The sequence below is a fragment of the Lepidochelys olivacea genome (genome assembly GCF_965140295.1).
Source record: "Lepidochelys olivacea isolate rLepOli2 genome assembly, chromosome: 10".
NCBI lineage: Eukaryota > Metazoa > Chordata > Testudines > Cheloniidae > Lepidochelys > Lepidochelys olivacea.
This window is the reverse complement of record NC_140420.1, coordinates 35,169,295-35,187,819: the sequence shown is the minus strand read 5'-3', so window position 1 is coordinate 35,187,819 and position 18,525 is coordinate 35,169,295. Positions and strand designations below refer to the sequence as shown.

At 48.7% G+C, this 18,525-nt stretch overlaps 1 protein-coding gene across 1 annotated transcript in view; it reads left to right on the top strand.

The window, feature by feature from the left end:
• Positions 1 to 4,079: 4,079 nt before the first annotated feature.
• The window catches only part of SBK1 (SH3 domain binding kinase 1), a 47,656-nt gene continuing 33,210 nt past the window's right edge, over positions 4,080 to 18,525 (top strand). The window contains exon 1 of the mRNA XM_084640549.1: positions 4,080 to 4,692. The gene's annotated coding sequence lies outside the window, so the exon portion shown is untranslated. The remainder of the gene's footprint in view (positions 4,693 to 18,525) is intronic.

The following is an 18,525-nucleotide window of genomic DNA, read 5'->3' as shown; positions in this document are numbered from 1 at the left end:
AAGAGTTAGCTTGGTTCCTCCCACTTTATTCAGAGCAGCTGCTGCAAAGTGGCTGTTACAGAAGTATTTTGCAATTTCAACAACATTAGCCTTTATTTCTGGAACACTGAAGTCTTTGGCTAGGAGGTGCATCAAATGAGCACTGCAACCGTATGTTATTAGCTTGGGACTCTCTTCTAAATTTCTTCTAATCTTGGATACATTTGCAGCATTGTCTGTGACCAAGCTGCGTACTAGACATTTGATTTTTTTTTATCAGTTTGTTATGACTTTTACTGCTACTTCTTGGAAGTATTCTGCTGTGTGTGCAATTCCCAAGGTATCAATTGTTTCTGTAAGGAAGACATTCCCTTCTTCTGTTATCACACAAGCACATACAACAGGATCATTGTGGACGTTGCTGCACCCATCAAGCCTCAGGTTAACAATTTTACCCTCTAGACCTTTTGCACACTGCTCAATTTCTCTTTCATACACGTTATCCAGCAATTGGCCTGTGACATCTGCTCTGTTGGGTGGACTATATCCTGGTCTTAATGACTGAACCATGTTAATGAAGAGTGGGTTCTCAATCATACAGAAAGGAGAGTTTGTTGCATAAGCAAACTGGGCAATTTTTTAATCAATTACCTCTTTTTGTAAACTGCTGGTTCTTAACACAAATTTATCTGTTTTTTTTTCTTTTTTGCTACAGGTGATATACCGTGGCTATGTGACATACATGATGTGACTGAAACACTATCATGGTGATCTTGAAGGTGGATAGTCTTCAGAATCCTGTATGTTGAGGATGGATTCTCCTAAACAAAATAAGTCAATGCAGTTATTTAATTATTACCATACTGCTAATTTAGTATTACTCATTGCGGTCACTGACACTCAGATCTACTTTAAAGCTGAAATTGTAAAAGGAAGATCTGCCTATTTCAGCTATTTATTTTTTATCACAACCTCATCTAAAATGATAGTACCATAGAGTAACAACTGTAATTTTTTTGCTCAAACATGAGAATTCAAGAATAGTCCAGAAGGAAGACAGGCAGTCCTTAGGAAAGAAGTATGAAATAAAAAAGTTTACCAACCTGAAGATCGTGCATGTTCAGACATGTTCCTTTCATCATCTTAAAATGCAGCTTCCTCCTGAGAAGGAACACTTCTCATGATGTTGTTTCATTCAGGCAACCAGGCCTTGCATTTCTTTGTTGCACTATTTGCATTTTGCACGCATGCCTGTCTTACCCACAGGTAGAGGAACTTCATTAAAATATTCCCAAACTGGATCTCTTTTATGGCCTGTTGCCATTATAGGTTTTCCCTTCTAGTGAGAGAATGATATGGTAGATCTCAAATCAATGAAGGCTACACTCAGAAAGACCTCAAGCCTTCTGGAATATGCTGCTCAAACAGTTTCATTTGTTTCTACTGACTGTCCCTCCCTTCTCAAATTCACTTCCAGACTTCTTCTCCTTGTCCAGATCTATTCCGCCCGCAACAATCTTCTATTCATTGAACTTTGAAACTTTGTACTTTTAGAGAGACGTAAGGGATTAACTCTGTGTACATGAATTTGCAGAGGGACACTAGGGTTGAGGTCTGTTATTTCTCACCTCTACATATTTATTTATTTATTTAAAAACACTTTTGCTGTTAAGAAGCATGTTATCTCTGGAGACACAAAGCCACAGTCTGAGAACTGCAAAACTAAGCATCTCTGATGGCATCTTCTAGACTGAGCACTGAGTCCTATTGGGTAGATAGAAAGATTAACCTAAATCCATACAGAAGCCCCTGGAACCCCATAAGATTAGGTCCCTAATCCATGAACCCGTTGAAATTTGTTTACAAAACTTTTCTTAAACGTTACATGAATATATTGTCTCATACTATAGAATTCTAATTTATAATCCCTATTCCATGATGAGATCTCTTTGAGCTACAATGTATCTTAATTAAAATGATCTTTAGATAGGTTTTTTCCTCAAAAAGTATTTTATCAAAAAATCTGATTTAAACAAAAAAATCAGATTTTTTTTTAAAATCATTGATTTTTATCCACTCTGTATGTGGCTGATTTTTTTTCTTCCTAGGTGAAGTATTTTGCACTTGTCTTTATTAAACTTCATCTTGTTAATTTTAGACCAAACCTCCAATTTGTCAAGGTCATTTTGAATTCTAATCCTGGCCTCCAAAGTGCTTGCAACCCTTCCCATCTTGGTGCCATCTGCAAATTTTATAAGCATCCTCTCCATTCCGTTATCCAAGTCATTAATGAAAATATTGAATAGTACCAGAGCCAGACTGACTCTTGTGGAACCCCATTAGATATGTCCTCCCAGTCTGACAGTGAACCACAGATAACTAGTCTTTGAGTACGGTCTTGCAACCAGTTGTGCACCCACCTTATAGTAATTCAATCTAGACCACATTTCCTTAGTTTGCTTATGAGACTGTCATGTCAAAAGCCTTACTAGAAGTGAAGATATATCACATCCACTGATTCCATGTCAAAAGCCTTACTAGAAGTGAAGATATATCACATCCACTGATTCCCCAATTCACTAGGCCAGTAACCCTGCAAAGAAGGAAATTAGGTTTGTTTGGCATGATTTTGTTCTTGACAAATGCATGCTGGCTATTCCTTATAACTCTATAGGTGCTTACAAATTGATTGTTTAATCATTTGTTCCAATATCTTTCCAGGTATTGATTTTAGGTTGATTGGTCTATAAATCCCTGGGTCCTCTTTGTTCACCTGTTAAAAGACAGGTATTATGTTTGCCCTTCTCCAGTCCTCTGGGACCTCACCCATCCTCCATGAGTTCTCAAAGATAATTGCTAATGGTTCCGAGATTGCTTTAGTTGGTTCCTTAAACACCCTAGGACAGGGGTGAAAGTAAGATCAAAATAATTACCGGTATGGGGGCCTGGCTCTGGGTTCCCGGAAGGGGTGGGGCTGGCAGGTCAGCCTCCCCCAGCCAGTCCCTCCATGTTGCTTCGGGGGCAATTTAAAGGGTCCGGGGCTCTGGCCACTGCTGTGATAGTGGCAGCAGTAGCCGGGAGCTCCGGGCCCTTTTAAATCACTGGGACCTGGGGCAGCTGCCCCTGTTGTCCCCCCGTCAGCAGTCGTGGGAGGGGCAGTGACATTAAAGCGCTGCTGTGTATGGGCCGCTACTGATTGCCACTTCTTACCGGTACGCTGTGCCAGCCCGCCCAGGCCCACTTTCACCTCTGCCCTAGGATGAATTTCATCAGACCCTTCTGACTTGAATACATCTAACTTATCTCAGTATTTTAAAACTATTCTTTCCCTATTTTGGCTCACATTTCTTCTCCCTTATGAATATCGTTTTGAGTCTCTGGTCACCGTAAACCTTTTTAGTGAAAACTAAAGCAAACTAAACAAACACCTCAGCCTTCTTAAAGCCATCTGTTATTGGTTCTCCTTCCTTACTAAGTGCAGGGCCTACATGGTCCTCAGTCTTTCTCTGACTCCTAATGTATTTAAAGAACCTCTTTTTATTGCTGTTTTTGTCCCTTGCCAGCTGTAAGTCATTTGGGGCCATAGTCTTTCTAACTTTGTCCCAAGGTGCTTGTGCTGTTTTTGTACTCCTCTATCGCAATTCCTCCTTGTTTCCACTTTTTGTAGGGTTCCTTTCTGAATAACTGGCCCCCCAAATAACTTGAGTTCCGCCCCCCTCCTTTGAGCAGCAGGGGACTGCACTGCCTGAGCTGCTCCTCCTGTTGGCCATTGGCGGCTGGGGTGGCGGCTCACTGCATCTGTCCAGCCAGGGACAGGGGAGCTGGGCGACTCTGCCCACACCAATGGGTGTCTCCTGCAGAGACAGCCAAACTCATGCTCTTGAGTCCTACCGGCGAGTGACACCGCTCCAGCCTGAACAAACCCCAGCCGCCCTCAGACTAACCCCGCCCCGTGAGCCCGGGCTTTGGCAGCCTGCCCAGGCGTGTGACCCAGATACTCCGACCGGCGAGGTGAGGCGAAGGCGGCGGCGCAGGAGCGCTAGGACCCGGCTGGCTCGGCCCGCCGGAGGAGGAGCCGGAGCGCGGCGAGGAAGGAGGCCAGTGGCTGAGCTCTCAGGCAGAGACGGGGGGGACGTACCCAGACACACACACGCACCGAGCCAGGACAAAGCGGGGAGCTGGCTGTGGGGCTGGGGCGCACGGATCCCCGCGGGGCTGCTGGCCCAGAGGCGAGGCGGCACTGGCTGCTCGGGGACCGTCCCTCCAGGGGCCGGGGGGCGCCGCGATGGAGCAGAGAGGCGGCGGCGGCGGCGGCCGGGCTGCGCGGCGGCTGCTGCTCGGGGACAAGCGAGGACCCCGCCCGGCGCCGGCAGCTGTAGCAGCCCGGGGCGCTCGCCGCGCCTGAGCCGCCCGCTCCATCCCCGGTCAGACTCGCGCTGCGGACCCGACCCGGCAGCAGCCCCGCGCCCGGGGCCATGAGGACCAGACCCCCCTAGCGGGAGCCAGGCGAGCGGCGGAGGGGGGGATGCCCCGGCCCCCCAGCGAAGTCAGGCGAGGCGGAGACCGAGCCCCGTCCGGGGGGCCCCCAGGGGCGCAGGGAGTGAGCCCCGCCCGGGCACCCAGGGGCGATTGTCGGCGGGCGAGAAGAAGGGAAGGCGAACGTGTGTGAGGGAGGCGGGAGCTGTCCGGGGGCTCGTCCCAGCTCCCACCCAGGTAAGGCCGGGCTCCGAGCCGCCCTGGAGCTCCGCAGATCTCCCCTTCGCGGCGTGGGTGGGGGTCCAGGTGGAGCCCAGCCCAGCCGGACAATGAAGCGGCACCCCCCAGCCCGGGCAGGGCCCTGCTAGGAGAAGGAGGTCGCTGTGAGGCTGGAGCCCCCCCAGCGGCCGGTCTGTCCCCCATTGTGCAGCTGCAGGCGGATGCTTCGGGCGGAGGCAGGTGCAGGGAGGGCTGGGCTCCCCTTCGGCAGCTCGCTCCAGCCCCCTGTTTGTACGTCTGAAGGGCCCTTTCCTTTGTGTCTCTCCTCAGTGCAAAACCTAGTCCCCCTCCCCCTCCCCCTCGTCAAGCGCTCGGCGGCACCAGCCCCAGCACAGCCATCCACAAGGGCTCTGCATGCAAGCCCTAAATGCGCTAGATCGGGGCTTTGCAGGGGGGAGCCCGAAGCCTCCCTCCTAGATTGTCCTGCTCTGGGAACACCCCTCTCCCCCTTGCTACTGGCATGGAAATTGACATGGTGGGGAGTGGCCGTGAAACAGGTATCCAACCTCTCTTTTTATCAATGGATGTCGATCCCGCCTAAGCCTGATTCCCCCCTTCACCCCAGCTGTCCCTCCCCCTGCCCTGTAAGGGGTACTGGAGTAAATAAACAGCAGCATCGGGTATGGCTTGGTTCTGTCAGGCCCTTTCTCTGTGAACACAGAGGGATGTCAGTGAGCTGGTAGCAGCACCAGGAGCAAATTCTATTGTCCCTCCGCCCCAGAGCTCTCCCAAAGCTGGCACAACCTGTGCGTTTGAATTGGTCTCTTCCATCCACAAGTTGTCATCCGTTAGTACCTGTATCTAGGGGCCAGTGCTGGAGGTGACAAGTTCCCAGCAGTGTCAAGATCCTACGTATTATGCCCATCTGTCTCTCACTGCAGCCTTCCTCTTTGCTACCTGCACTTTCCCTGTCAGGTTAGGGTCCTTCTAGCCAGTTCTCAGGTACACTTCCCTCCTGTTGTTGCCTTAAATCCTCACTGTTGTTCTAGGAGGGAATTTTCAGCGCTGCCCGGGGCTACTTATTTGATCTCTTGTTTTCCTCCCTTCTGTGAATCGCTGAAACTTTCTGTCAGATTGCTGCATGGATTTCAGGGCTTGGCTTTAGGCAGTAATGGGGGTGGGGTGGGGTGGGTTTAAAGGAATGTGAAGAGCAGGAGGAGGGATTATATTCTGAGGTCCCCATATATCATACACTGCCTCCCCCGAGGCTTTCTAGTGCTTCCAGAAGTGCTCCAGTGACATGGTGTTTGTGCTGTGAAACCCTCCTGGAAGAATCTTTTGCTAGAGGCAACCCTGCTGGAAACACTGTCCCAAAGATGGCCTGTCCTCTACCCCCAGGTAGGTAAGTAGCAATCTCTCTTGGGGGAGGAGTGCTGATTTTTGGAAGGTGGTGTATCCCCTCCCTCCATAGGCACAGAGCAGTATCTCCATCATTACGCACCTTGAGAACTGGCCAGAGCTGTTTCTCCTGGCAAACATGCTGTAAATAGTAATTAATGGATCCATTTAACAGCAGCGCTCCTTGTGAGCTGGGGAGATAATGTCTTGTCCTGGTGACATCTCCTGATGTCATTGGCCTTAAGGGGGGGGGCACGACTCACCTGCCCTTTGGGCCTCCCAGCACCTTCTTTAAGCATGGCAGGATGATCACCTCACAGAGCACGTGTCATAGAGCTAGACAGTTCTTGGTCTCCTCTGACTCGGTTCTTGGGCTCAGACTTTCCAGGTGGCCCAGCTATTCAGTTGCTTAGGGTAGCTGGTGACTCAGGGAATGCAGCTGGTGTGGCTATGATGTGCGTGGCCATTTATTTTCATTTCTGCCTGATGGTCCTGCTGTCACTGGAGTCTTCTCTTCTGACCTGGGTGTGCTGCTTGTCATTCAGCTTTGCCTGTACCCTAGGGATGGTATCCCAGGTTGGGAGGGGACTAGAGCCCAGTTGCTTGATTTTGCTGTATTGTCAGGGAACCAAAAGATCTCAGCAAGGATCAGTTCCTGCTGGTAGCTTATAGAAACTCTGAACCAGAGAGGGAAACAGAGTGAGTCATGCTTGAAAGGAGTTGGAGCCTGAGTGGCAATGGAAATCCGGGGGTAAGGACTGGTGAAGAGTTTAGGGGACTTTAGTTTTCCAGATGTGCCTTTTCAATAGTCACTGTGCAGCGGAGCCGCGAGGAGGAGCGTGGTTGTAATGGCTCCTGAGGATTTTGCTCTGGAGTGATTGATTGAGGGCTGTGAATAGAGGTGGCCCTGTTGACTTGACGAAATTGATTGCTGGGATGGAGCTGATGGATTGGGCTAGAAAAGGCAGGAAAAATAAAAAGAAAGACAGGGAAGCAAGAGGCCATCTCCAGCCGTGAGATCGGAAGCTAGGCAGTGGTGGTCCAAGTGGCAGGCAGTGGAGGGGTGAGCTGCCCACCTGAACTGGACAAACAGAGGAGCGTGGCAGGAAAGGTGAGAGCTGATTGGGTTTTGTTTTTTATCTTCCTTCTCAGCGGGATGCAGCGGAAAGAAGCTGTCATTGAGCTAGAGTCTAGCTCAAGAATCAGCTACACTTTAGGAAGGGTGAGTGTGACCCAGTTAAATACCCATTGACTGCCTACTTACCCTGTGGCCAAATTGTGTCTGCAGATGGTAGAAGCAACTCAAGGTGCTCAGAGGCCAGGGCTGCTCTCCTACCAGATGGACAGCATGGTGCATGATGTGCCTATATGGGGCTGGATCCTCAGCTGCTATAAATTGGCATAAGGCTTTTGTTCTGATTGCTATACTAACTGAGAATCTGGTTCTTGGGATCTAGAGACCTGCAGGAATGGGGCTGCCAATTACCTTCAGTTGAAGCCTGTGTTGGGATGGAAGGAGATCAAAGAAGCATGAAGAGATGGGTCGAGGGAGCCACCATCTGGCATAGGCTGAGGGGGATAATAATTCCTCCTAGACTGAGCAAATCCCTCTGGGGGAAAGAGAGACCATTGGCGCATTGGATGGATGCTGCTTTTACCAGACAAAGAAAGAGCTGGCTGTGGGTTGATCAGAGGGGAGAATGTTGGATCTCATGAGCTAGGAATTCTCTTACGGAGACTTGGGGCATTGGTGGGCACGGTAAATGGCAGCACTAGTTGCAGGCAATAGCAGGACATGGCACCTGGGATCTGCCTGTAGATGCTTAGAAACAAGGCTGAGGTTAGGGACTTTGTGCTCTGAGATTCTTCTAGTCCCACACACAGGGAGATAGAGGAGCTGCAGTTTGTGGATGAGGGGAGGGACTGAGTTTATTAGGTTGTGGGGAAAGGAGGGCTTTTAATCATTGCTGGCAATGACAGCAAAGAAGAGTTTGGAGGCTGTTTAAATTGGGTGCAAGGGTGCGGGGGGTGGGGGAAAGCTGGCAGGTGCAGAGAAGCTCTCTAGTCAGACGATGGACATCATCTGCTGGGGACATCGGAGGTACAAGTTCCACTGCAGTATGTATCCAGTAGACTAGGCTAGGATTGCCCTGTGGGAAGGGTGAGAACAAGGAGGAATAATCCAATAAGGTATAACAAGAGTTTCAGGCAAAATGAGCTGCCCTGTTACAAATCACAGCTACTATCAGCTGCAGATCAGCGTGGGATGTTTGAAACATACCTGGGTGAGCTGGAAAGGCTGGGATTGGGGGAAGATCTCGACACCACTGGCATTTCCGTGGTGGGAAGAGAACAATTAGTGAGATGCTCTGACAAACTATACATGGGGAGCAGGGCCATAGCCAAAGGATCCATGCCACAGAGACTGCTTGAGTGATTAGGAGTAGGAGACCCAAACCCATGATGCAGGTCACAAGAATACACATCCAGTAGTCAGCCTCCACATCAGAAGAGTTCTGGTGAGGTGTCCTGATCATCAGTGCATATAAAGAAGAGGTCAGCTACCATGATGCTTCACCACTGAAGATGATGGGTGAATACCTATCATGGGGTTACTCTTCACGGGTGGTGAAAGTGAGACATTGCCAGAGAAGATGGAAGAATTGGGGGCGGTAGGGTTGAAAGGAGATGAAATGATGGAACAACTCAAATAATTAAGTTCCCATAAATCACCAGCACTGGAAGTCCCTCTTCAGAGCTTGATAAAGAATGGAGTAACTGAGCTAGTAACAGAGATTTGTAATTTATCATTAAAAAGTGTTGAGAAGCCAGAGGACTGGAAGGCAGCCAATGCTGTGTCATCTCTGTAAAAAGGTGCCACGCTAAGGGTGTGCTTGGAAATAATAGGCCAGGGAAAACAGTAGAGAAAAGCTATGGAAGAGAGAATTGCAAAGCATTGAAACGAGAGTAATAGTTTAAGGATGACTTCTATAAGAATAAAGGTATCTGTCTCACCTGTTAGCACTGAATGATCAAACTAGTTGGTAGAGCAGAAATGGTGGAGATCAGTTATTTGCTCTTTCCAAAGGCTTCTGGGGAAGAGCCTCCTCAGATGCTATTCAAGATACCTGGTAACCATGGGGAGAATGGTGAAGTCCTGTCACTGATTAAAAGCTGACATGGGATGCGAAGAGATCTCATTGGGGGGAAACATTACATATGGAAGCCCTGAGGGTCTGCTCCAGGACCTCTGTCCAATACATTTATTAACCTAGAAAGGGGGCTGGGTACTGAAGTAGAAAAATTTGCTCCCAACACAGAGCGCACGACTGAGAGCTCACATGGGGTGGAGGGTGAGAAAACCTGGATTTGTGCTGGAAATGGCCCAACTTGATGATCACTTTAGATAAGCTATTACCAGCAGGAGAGTGAGTTTGTGTGTGTGTGGGGGTGAGGGGGTGAGAAAACCTGGATTTGTGCTGGAAATGGCCCACCTTGATTATCATGCACATTGTAGGGAGAGTGGTGGATGGGCTATTACCAGCGGGAGAGTGAGTTGGGGGGGGGCGGAGGGTGAGAAAACCTGGATTTGTGCTGGAAATGGCCCAACTTGATGATCACTTTAGATAAGCTATTACCAGCAGGACAGTGGGGTGGGAGGGGGTATTGTTTCATGGTCTCTGTGTGTATATAATGTCTACTGCAGTTTCCACGGTATGCATCCGATGAAGTGAGCTGTAGCTCACGAAAGCTCATGCTCAAATAAATTGGTTAGTCTCTAAGGTGCCACAAGTACTCCTTTTCTTTTTGCGAATACAGACTAACACGGCTGTTACTCTAAACATACGCCTGTGTAATTGCATTAACTACAAAGGAGTCACACCAGATTTACAGAAGTGTATGAGCTGAATCAGGCCCTATATGATTTAACTTAGGGCAGAGGCATTATGAGGAGCTCCAGAAGAATCTGGAAAAATTAGGTGACATGAAATTCAGCCTAGAAAAATGGCAAAGTTGTGCCCATTGGAAGTGACATTGGACAGTGCCCTGCTATCACAGGCAACCTGTGATTGCTGTCAAGGGATCATTGAAACTATTCATCCACTCCTTGAGGATCTGAATTGGTTGTAATTATCTAGGCATCATTGTGGACAACACAATGAAGCTGCCTGCTCAGTGTGCAGCAGCCATGAAAATGGAGTGGATTAGGTGTTAGCATGACATAGGAAGGGGAAAGAGAATGATGCAGAAAATGTTATAACATCATTACCTTGAACATTACCACATTCAGATTTAGTTTTGTCTAGTGAGTGCCACGTGCGTGCTCCTAGTTCTCCATCACACGAGAACAAAAGGCCACTGGAAATTAAAAGGCAGTGTACTTAAAATGGATGAAGAGAGCTGTTTTTTGAGGGGAAGTTGTGGAACTCCCTGCTACAGGATATCACTGAGGTCAACAGGCTAGCAAGATTAAGGAATGATTAGACCTTTATACAGGGTGAGGAGGATGGTCTTGGAATGAGACTCAGTCATTGGATAGCCAGTCAAGCAATCTGATTTCAGTTTCTGGCTCTGCCACATGCTTTTTGTGTGACCTTAGCCAAGTCATTTAATATTTTGGTGCCTCAATTTCCCATTTGTAAAATAGGCATAATACTTCCCTACCTCCCAGGGGTTTTCTGAGGATAAATCTTTTGAGCTGCTCAGATATGAGTGACAGGAGCCGTATATGCACCAAGGCAGATAGAATAAGAATAGCATCAGTTGTGACACTCATTATGAGGACTCTCAATCTAAGTGCCTCATGACATCAGCTGGGGTCAGGAAGAAATGTTGCCCTATGGGATATTGCATCTGTAGATGCTCTCTGTGGGTAGTGATGGTTACACCTTCCTCTAAGTTACCTGATATTAGTGACATGGGACTAGATGGACCATTTGGCTGCCCCAATGTGGCAGTTCCTATGAAACGGCCCCTGTACAAATATTGAATCTCTGCTGAGATGCAGTCTAGTCATGTTATCTGTATAACATGACCTGTCCTGGTGAGTTACTCTGCTGCCCACTGTACTGCTCGTGGCCAGCCAAACTGGCAATTAGTATCTGTTGCATCTCACTGACCGGGCTTTCATTACACCATAATTATGAACTGAAGAGGTTTTTCCCCCTATGCTCCTAATCAGTTAATTAAGTACAATATCCACTGAATGCCTATGTTTTTCAGGGGCTATATGGCAATATTTATGCTTATAGCTGTTTGCACTGCACACATTCTGATCTTTTGAGGGTCTATTACGTGGCTGCTAATTTTTGCTTTTGGGATGAATCCTATGGTACAAAAGCCTGGTCAGAAATTGCTATGCTGATTCTGAGTTACCCGAGGAAGCAGTGTACAAAATGGTATTACCAAATGGCAGGTGGAGATCCCATAATCCATGAGAAGGAATTGAACCCAGATCTAGTGAGCTAGCCTAGAACGCAAGGCATGTGGGTTAACTCTGCTCTGCCACAGACTTCCTGTGTGACCTTGGGGAGGACACTTAATCTTTCTGTGGCTCAGCTGCTATCTATAAAATGATGGCAGTTCCCTCCTCACAGGGGTGTTGTGAGCATAAATACATTTAAAAATTGTGAGGTGCTCAGGTTCTATGGTAAGGGGCCAGATCTGTACAAGAGACAGTTGGCGTGGCTTACCAAGGGGTGGGTTAGAGCAGGATCTTTGAAATCAGGCTTGCTGGTGGCCTCAGAGAGACCGTCACAGTAGGGAGTCAGTGAGAAACCAAGGGCCAAATATCCTGCTGGTTTAAATTGGTGAAACTCCATTAACTCCCACAAAATTGTGACAGATTACAGCAGTTGAAACTTTGTCCCAAAGAATCTGTCTGCCTGGATGGGGCTGGAAGGTTGAGATCAACATGTCCACTGGATAAGGAGTTAGGGACAGAGAGGGACAGTCTGGGGGTTTGGTGGCAGGACAAAGTGTGCTGAATCTGTGTCTTAATTAATTCCCTCCAGGAATTGCTGTCATGTAATTTTTGAAGATTACCAGATTATTATTGTCTGTATTACAATATTGCCTCGAGGTCTGCACTGAGATTGGGGCCCTGTCATGTCAACTGCTGTACAAACAGGCTATGGCTACGCTTTCAGCAGCATGCAAACCCAGCCAGCACAGGTGTAAATAGCAGCGTGGAGGGTGAGGCATGGCTTAGGCAAGTTAAGCAGAGGCCCTGCTTGCCCGAAGCCAAAGAGATATATCCTACATGGCTCTCTGCATGCCCAAGCAACGCCTCCCATGTCTACACTACTATTTTTAGCTGCGTAGCGTCCCACTGCCTCAGCCTCTCCCTGCCATGGTGAAAGACTCCAGCAGTGGGGAAAGGCTCAGGCAGCTTCCCGCTGCCGGAGCCTTTCCCTGCTGTCGGAGCCTTTCGCTGCCATGTGTACCCAGAACCGTGAGTGTGGACTCAGCCTGCCTTTCACTGCAGAGCGTAGCTACATGTACCTGACATGCCACCACAGGTAGGCAAGGCCTTACGGAGGGACAATTCTTGCCCCAATGAGCCTGCCATCTAAATAGACAAGACAAAGGGTAGGAGGGGGAAATAGAGACACAGAAGTGATATGACTTGCCCAAGGTCTGGCAGCAGGTCAGCAGTCCCAATACTCTAGTCACAGACCACACTGCCTCCCTGATATATGCATATAGTCCCTTTCCTTCCCCCATTGTAATTTGTGTTTTGTTTTGCTTTTTTTAACCAAGCAATCAACACTAAAGGCTATATAGCTGCATCCATGGAAAAAAGAGGAAGAAAGCAAAACACAAAGCATTATACAAAGAATAGATACCTTGATGTGACCTATAGTGAAGGTTGCTGCTGAAAAGGAAGGAAGGAGGGGATGTGGTTTAATAAATGGAGTGTCACAGCAGGACTCCTGGGTTCTATTCCTGGCTCTGCTTCTGTTTCAGCTTGTGACTTCTGTGAATGACTTTGCCTCTCTGGGCCTCAGTTTTCCCATTTGCAAAATTTAACTTAGCTGTTGTGAAATTGAATTAATTAATGTGTGTAATGAGCTGTCAGATGGAAGTTGCTAGGGAAGTGCAAAGTATAATTATTTATTTGTGTGGGGCAAGGGAAATCCATCTTTGTGGAGGGCTAAGTCAATTATCCATGTGCAAATCCACCTAGCTACTGACTGCCCCTTAAGACAGAAAAGAGCCCAAGAATATCCAGCAGTAAGAATATATATGTAACTAGTATTTACATGGAAAAAGTAATAGAGCTGGTTGGAAATTTTTTTTGACCAAAAATGCGTTTTCAGTTTGAAATTTGAAGCATTTAGAAAACTGTATTAATTTCAGTGAAATTTTGTTTAGAAAACAAAACAAAGCATTTCAATAATGTCAAACCTCCTATTCCATCCTTTTTTGGAACATGACGTTTTGATTTTTTTTTTTTTGGTTACAAAACAAAATCAGGTTTTTTGTTTTTTTTTATATAACAAGATGTTTAAAAGTTAAAAAGTCAAAATTGGAATGAAATGTGGTGGTCAACTTGAAATTTTTTTTTTTTTTTCAGAATTTTGTTTTGCAGGAAATTTTTAAATTTTTGGGGTGTGTTGTTTTGGAACTGAATATATATATAGTGGTCAGGGCGGTCAGAGGGCGGGGAACAGGGGGGTTGAATGGGGTCAGGGGTCCTGAGGGAGTAGTCAGGAAGGAGGAGGGGGATTGGATGGGTCGATGGGGGGCAGTCAGGGGCAGGGGTTCTGGGGGCGGTCAGGGAGAAGGGATGGTTGGATGGGGCAGAGGTCCCAGGGGGGCAGTCAGGAATGAGAGGAGGGTTTGGATGGGGCGGGGGGACTGGGGGCGGTCAGGGGACAGGGAGGGGTGGATAGGGTAGGGGTCCTGGGGGGGCTGTCAGGGGACAGGGCAGAGGTTGGATGGGGCAGAGGTCCCGGGGGGGCTGTCAGGGGGCAAGAAGCATGGGGGGTTTGGATAGGGGGCAGGGGCTGGGCCACACCTGGCTGTTTGGGGAGGCACATCCTTCCCTAACCGGCCCTCCATACAATTTCAGAAACCCGATGTGGCCCTCAGACCAAAAAGTTTGCCCGCCCCTGTTGTAAGTGATGATTGCGCTTACAAAATGTTGCTGCAAACAAGCATCAACTGTAATGGTATTTCCCACAAAATGGAAACCCAGTTTTCACCCAGCTTTAAAAATTAATCAACTGATTTGGATCAAACAAAGCTAAATTGAGGTAGGGGGATTGGAATTGGATTCAGCGAGACGTGAGTGCTAATCCCACTTGTGCCTCAGATCTATAGTGTAGCTTTGGGAGGTCACTTTGCCTGGTCTCACTTCCATCATTTGTTTCTCTTGTCAGTTTAAACTGCAAGATCTTTGGATCAGGAACCCTCCCTTGTTATGTGTTTGTCTGGTGTCTAGTGCCGTGCAGCTCTGATCTCATCTCAGACCTCTAGGAGCTTCTGTAATACAAACATATATTGATTATGTGTATTGTGATGGCATCAAGGAGTTCTGGGCATGGCCTGCGACCCCATTGTGCTAGTTGCTGTACAAACACAGAACAGACAGTCCGTCCCTGTCCATATCACTGAATCTGTTTGGAGGTTTGACAAGGGTTATCTTTTTTCCTTATTGTTTCATGTGTGCAGTTCTTGGTTCCAGCCAAGACTGAAATCTGGAATCTAATCTAATCCGATCTTTTTGTCTAATCTCTCTATGGTCTGACTTTACCGGTTCCAGTCCCGTTCCGTATAGACAGGCAGCCCCATAACTAAAACCAACATGCAGCCATTGGTATTGCTGGGCAGCTTTAAAGGAGTCCAAGAATGCTGTGGCTAATGGAGAATTACCCTTTCTCATCCCAGCGGCTGGTCCCTCTAGGTCAGGATTGAGGCACTGCCAGAGGCTGGTGTTGTGTGATGCGTGCCCTGCACGTGTTGAGAGAGACTCCTCCAGACTCCAGGGTGTTGCTCTGGCAGCTTTCCTGAACACTCAGTTCACACAGACACCCAAATTAAATACTGATTTACACAGCCCTGCTACCCTACAGAACAAGGACTTATGCTCCAGGAGATGAGCAGTGTGATAAACTGCCCTCCGTCTTTCTCCTTTCAGCAGGAAGCGAAGGGAAATGTGCAGACAGCTCCAGGTGGGAAGCACAGCTGAGAAGCTAGAAGGGCTGCCTGCTTTGCCTGTTGTTATTTCTGTTACTGCTGGACTCCGAGCACTAGGAGCTGTCCAAACCCAGCATGAGAGACAGCCCGAAATAGACAAAACAGAGGAGCAAAGTGATTTGCTTCAGATCATGTAGCAGGTCAGGGATCAAACTGGGACTAAAACCCACATCTGCAGAGTCCTAATCTAGTGTTCAACCCCCTAGGCTAGGTTATGCACTCCCTTCCCTGTCCCAGTGGGGTCTGCAGATGTGCTGTAAATACCTTGTAGGTTCCCAGCTTTTGCTGGACTGGGTTCAGGTCAGTCACTACAAGCAGATGCCCTGCCCGTGAGTAATAAGCACCTCAGAGGTGCGGCAGCTCTAGGAGAGTGTGTGAGGCTTGTGTGCTCTTGTCTCAGGTTTGCTAAGGGGGGTGGATCGCTCTACATAATCCCCTGCCTTTCAGATCCACCAGGTGGGACTGCAAACTGGCACCTCTGGGGGTCAGGCTGATGGAGGAAAGCTGCCATCCAAGACATGGTCATGGAGCAGCCTGATGCACAGCTGGTCTCAAATGACAGGCAGGTGCTTTGTTTAGATTCCATTCAGGGAGTGAAATTCACCCTGTGCAGAGGGCCAGCCCGAGGCCTGGCCACTTGAAAGCTACCCAGACACTTCAGTAAGTACTGAATGGAGCTGCCCAGCTCTGCCACTATTCCACTGCCCAGGCCCCAGAATGGTGCCATCATCTCCACTTGCATTTAAATACAAACCTATGGGGGACAATTTCAAAAGTGCCCCAGAGAGGTGGGACACTGACTCATTGAAAGCCAATAGGAGTTAGGCATCAGGCTGTAGTTTTCCACAGAACTCATCCCTGACAGTTGTCACTTACTGCTCACCTTCAGAGCTTTCCTGCAGGCAACTTTCTGTACCCCCTCCTACACCTCTTCTTTTCTCAGGCAGCTCTCCCGTGCCCCTCCTGATGCTCTCTTTGCCTGTCTGTCTCACTTCTGGATGCCCAGATGAGATCTCTTAAGCCCAATTAGGAGACAGATGACGAATCACAGGTGCACTGTCCCCTGCTGCCTCTTATGATGGGTTCGTGAACGCGGCTACAAGCATCCCTCTTCCCTAGCCCACAGGATCATCTGCAAACATCACAAGAGCCAGCAGACCAGTTTATTGATGCTGAGGAGCTCTGGAGTTCTGCTATGGGGTCTGGTCAATAGGGCTCCACCTACAGGCAGTGTAACCAGGGACACAGCTCGTTACACTGGAGTCCAGGACTGTGGACTAGCTGGAGATGTTGGTGGTTATTCATAGAGCAGTAGGTGCACCAGGGTCCATTGATCTCAGGGACTCCTCACTCTCCCATGGCTGTGTTCGAACTAAGGTCCGTTTGTCATTCAGCTCCAGGGGCGGGAGCGTTGTCTAAACACGGCTCGAGGCAGCAGCCCTGCTCATGGGAAGGCTACACAACACAGTGCTTAAAACACCAGCCGCTGCCCAGAGCTCTGTCCAGTACAACTCCCACCACTGCAGCTCCACCAGTGATGGCAACAGAGGGAGGTGGGAGCAAAGGGGTGCTGGTGCAGATGGGGCCTCATTCCCCTCCCCTCCCCCCTGCCGCTACAGTTAGCAATGGCACTTCTGCCATCAGCTCCCCCAGCGGACACATGCCAAGGCCTTGGAGGGCCCTGGTGCTCTAGAACTTGCACCTGCTCATGGGCCATCAGAGCCCAAGTCTTTGGCAGTAGCTCTAGCATGGAGGCAGGGGCTGCTGGCAGCAGAAGGCTCAGAAGATGCTGGCGGGAAGCTGTGGGAGCAGAGCTTTGCCTGGGGCTGCGGGCCCCTGGAGCAGGCACAAGGATGAGGCACAAGAGAGTCCGTCTTTGGTCAGGCTGGCCCCTGATACAGCTGCTGCTATCCCTTGGGCCAATGGTCTCTAGCTGATGTTTCCCTGGCTTTGGGTAGGGTGAGAAGGGATAATGCTGCATGGTCTGGAGTCTCCTAGCTAGGCCTAGATAGACAGTGGACATGCTAGATCGCTTCATTGTGATCAGCAGGGAGCAATAGCCTACCTATAAAATAATTTCACCAGAGAGAAAGACTAGGCAGGAGGCCAAAGCATGGGACAAGGAACTGGGACCTCTGGGTTCTATTCCTTGCTCACTTCTATGCACTGCCTTACTGTGTGGCCTTGAGCCCATCACTTCTGCTCTCTGTACCTCAGTTTTCTCCATCTGTACTGGGGGATAATGTTCCCTCACAGAAGATGCAGTCAGGGACATTGCTAAAGTGCTTTGAGATCCTCATGCAGAAGGTGTGTGAGAATCACAGAGTATTTCATTATTGTTATTGCTTTGGGGATGGGCACCTAATAAGTGGGTGTAACAGAGAGAGACCAGGAGGTGAGAGTTCAGAGATGAAACCAAAACTCCACAGATGTTAAACAGAACGGGTCTGATCCTAGTGTGACCCACCCTCTGTTGACTCAGTTGAGCTGCAGCAGTTCACCCCAGCTAGGGCTCTGGCCCAGTTTCTGCCCTCTCCCATGGCACACTGTCTGGAGCAGGTTTCCAAGACAGGTATTTTTTCCTTTCATTCCCTTCCCCAGGGAGCTCTCACCCCTGACGCAACGTCTGGTTTAAGCAGCCAGGTTGCTGTCTTTTACCCAGTTTTCTGGCTGGATTGACTGAGGGCCAAAGAGCTCAGGCAATGCGGTGTTTGATTTATTTCCCCTGGCCCAAGATCACATGGCAAAGATCTGGGCAGTGCCACCCTCATACAGCCAAGCCTCACTGCGATGTTTCCATTAGCATCTGCCTGCTTTGCTCATGTTCGATCCAGCTCTGAACCCACTGACTTTGACTCCATTTAATAATCAGGTTGTTTTCTGGCCTGTAATTTTTTGATTGGCGCAGTCTTGCGCCCCCCCCCCCCACCCCCGTAATTGACAAGCAGATGCTCCACCCTGCTGGTTTCCTGAGGGGAGCTTTTGTCACAGGGTCTCCAGGGCTCTCAACGAGCTGTTAACGAGTTGCCAATTACTTATTGGCAGAGCTGAAATACTGTTGCACCTAGAGGTAAAAACCTGTCCCCTCTGAACGCTGGGGTCATGGGGGTTTAATGCTTGTCTCTAACCCACTGGCTCATCCTTCACACCAGCACCTTCTGTGGGAACCAAGCTGCTGTTCCCTGAAATGGAAAAGCCAATTAGGGAGTCCAGGCCACCTCTGTGGTAAGGGTAACTCTCAGCCTGTGC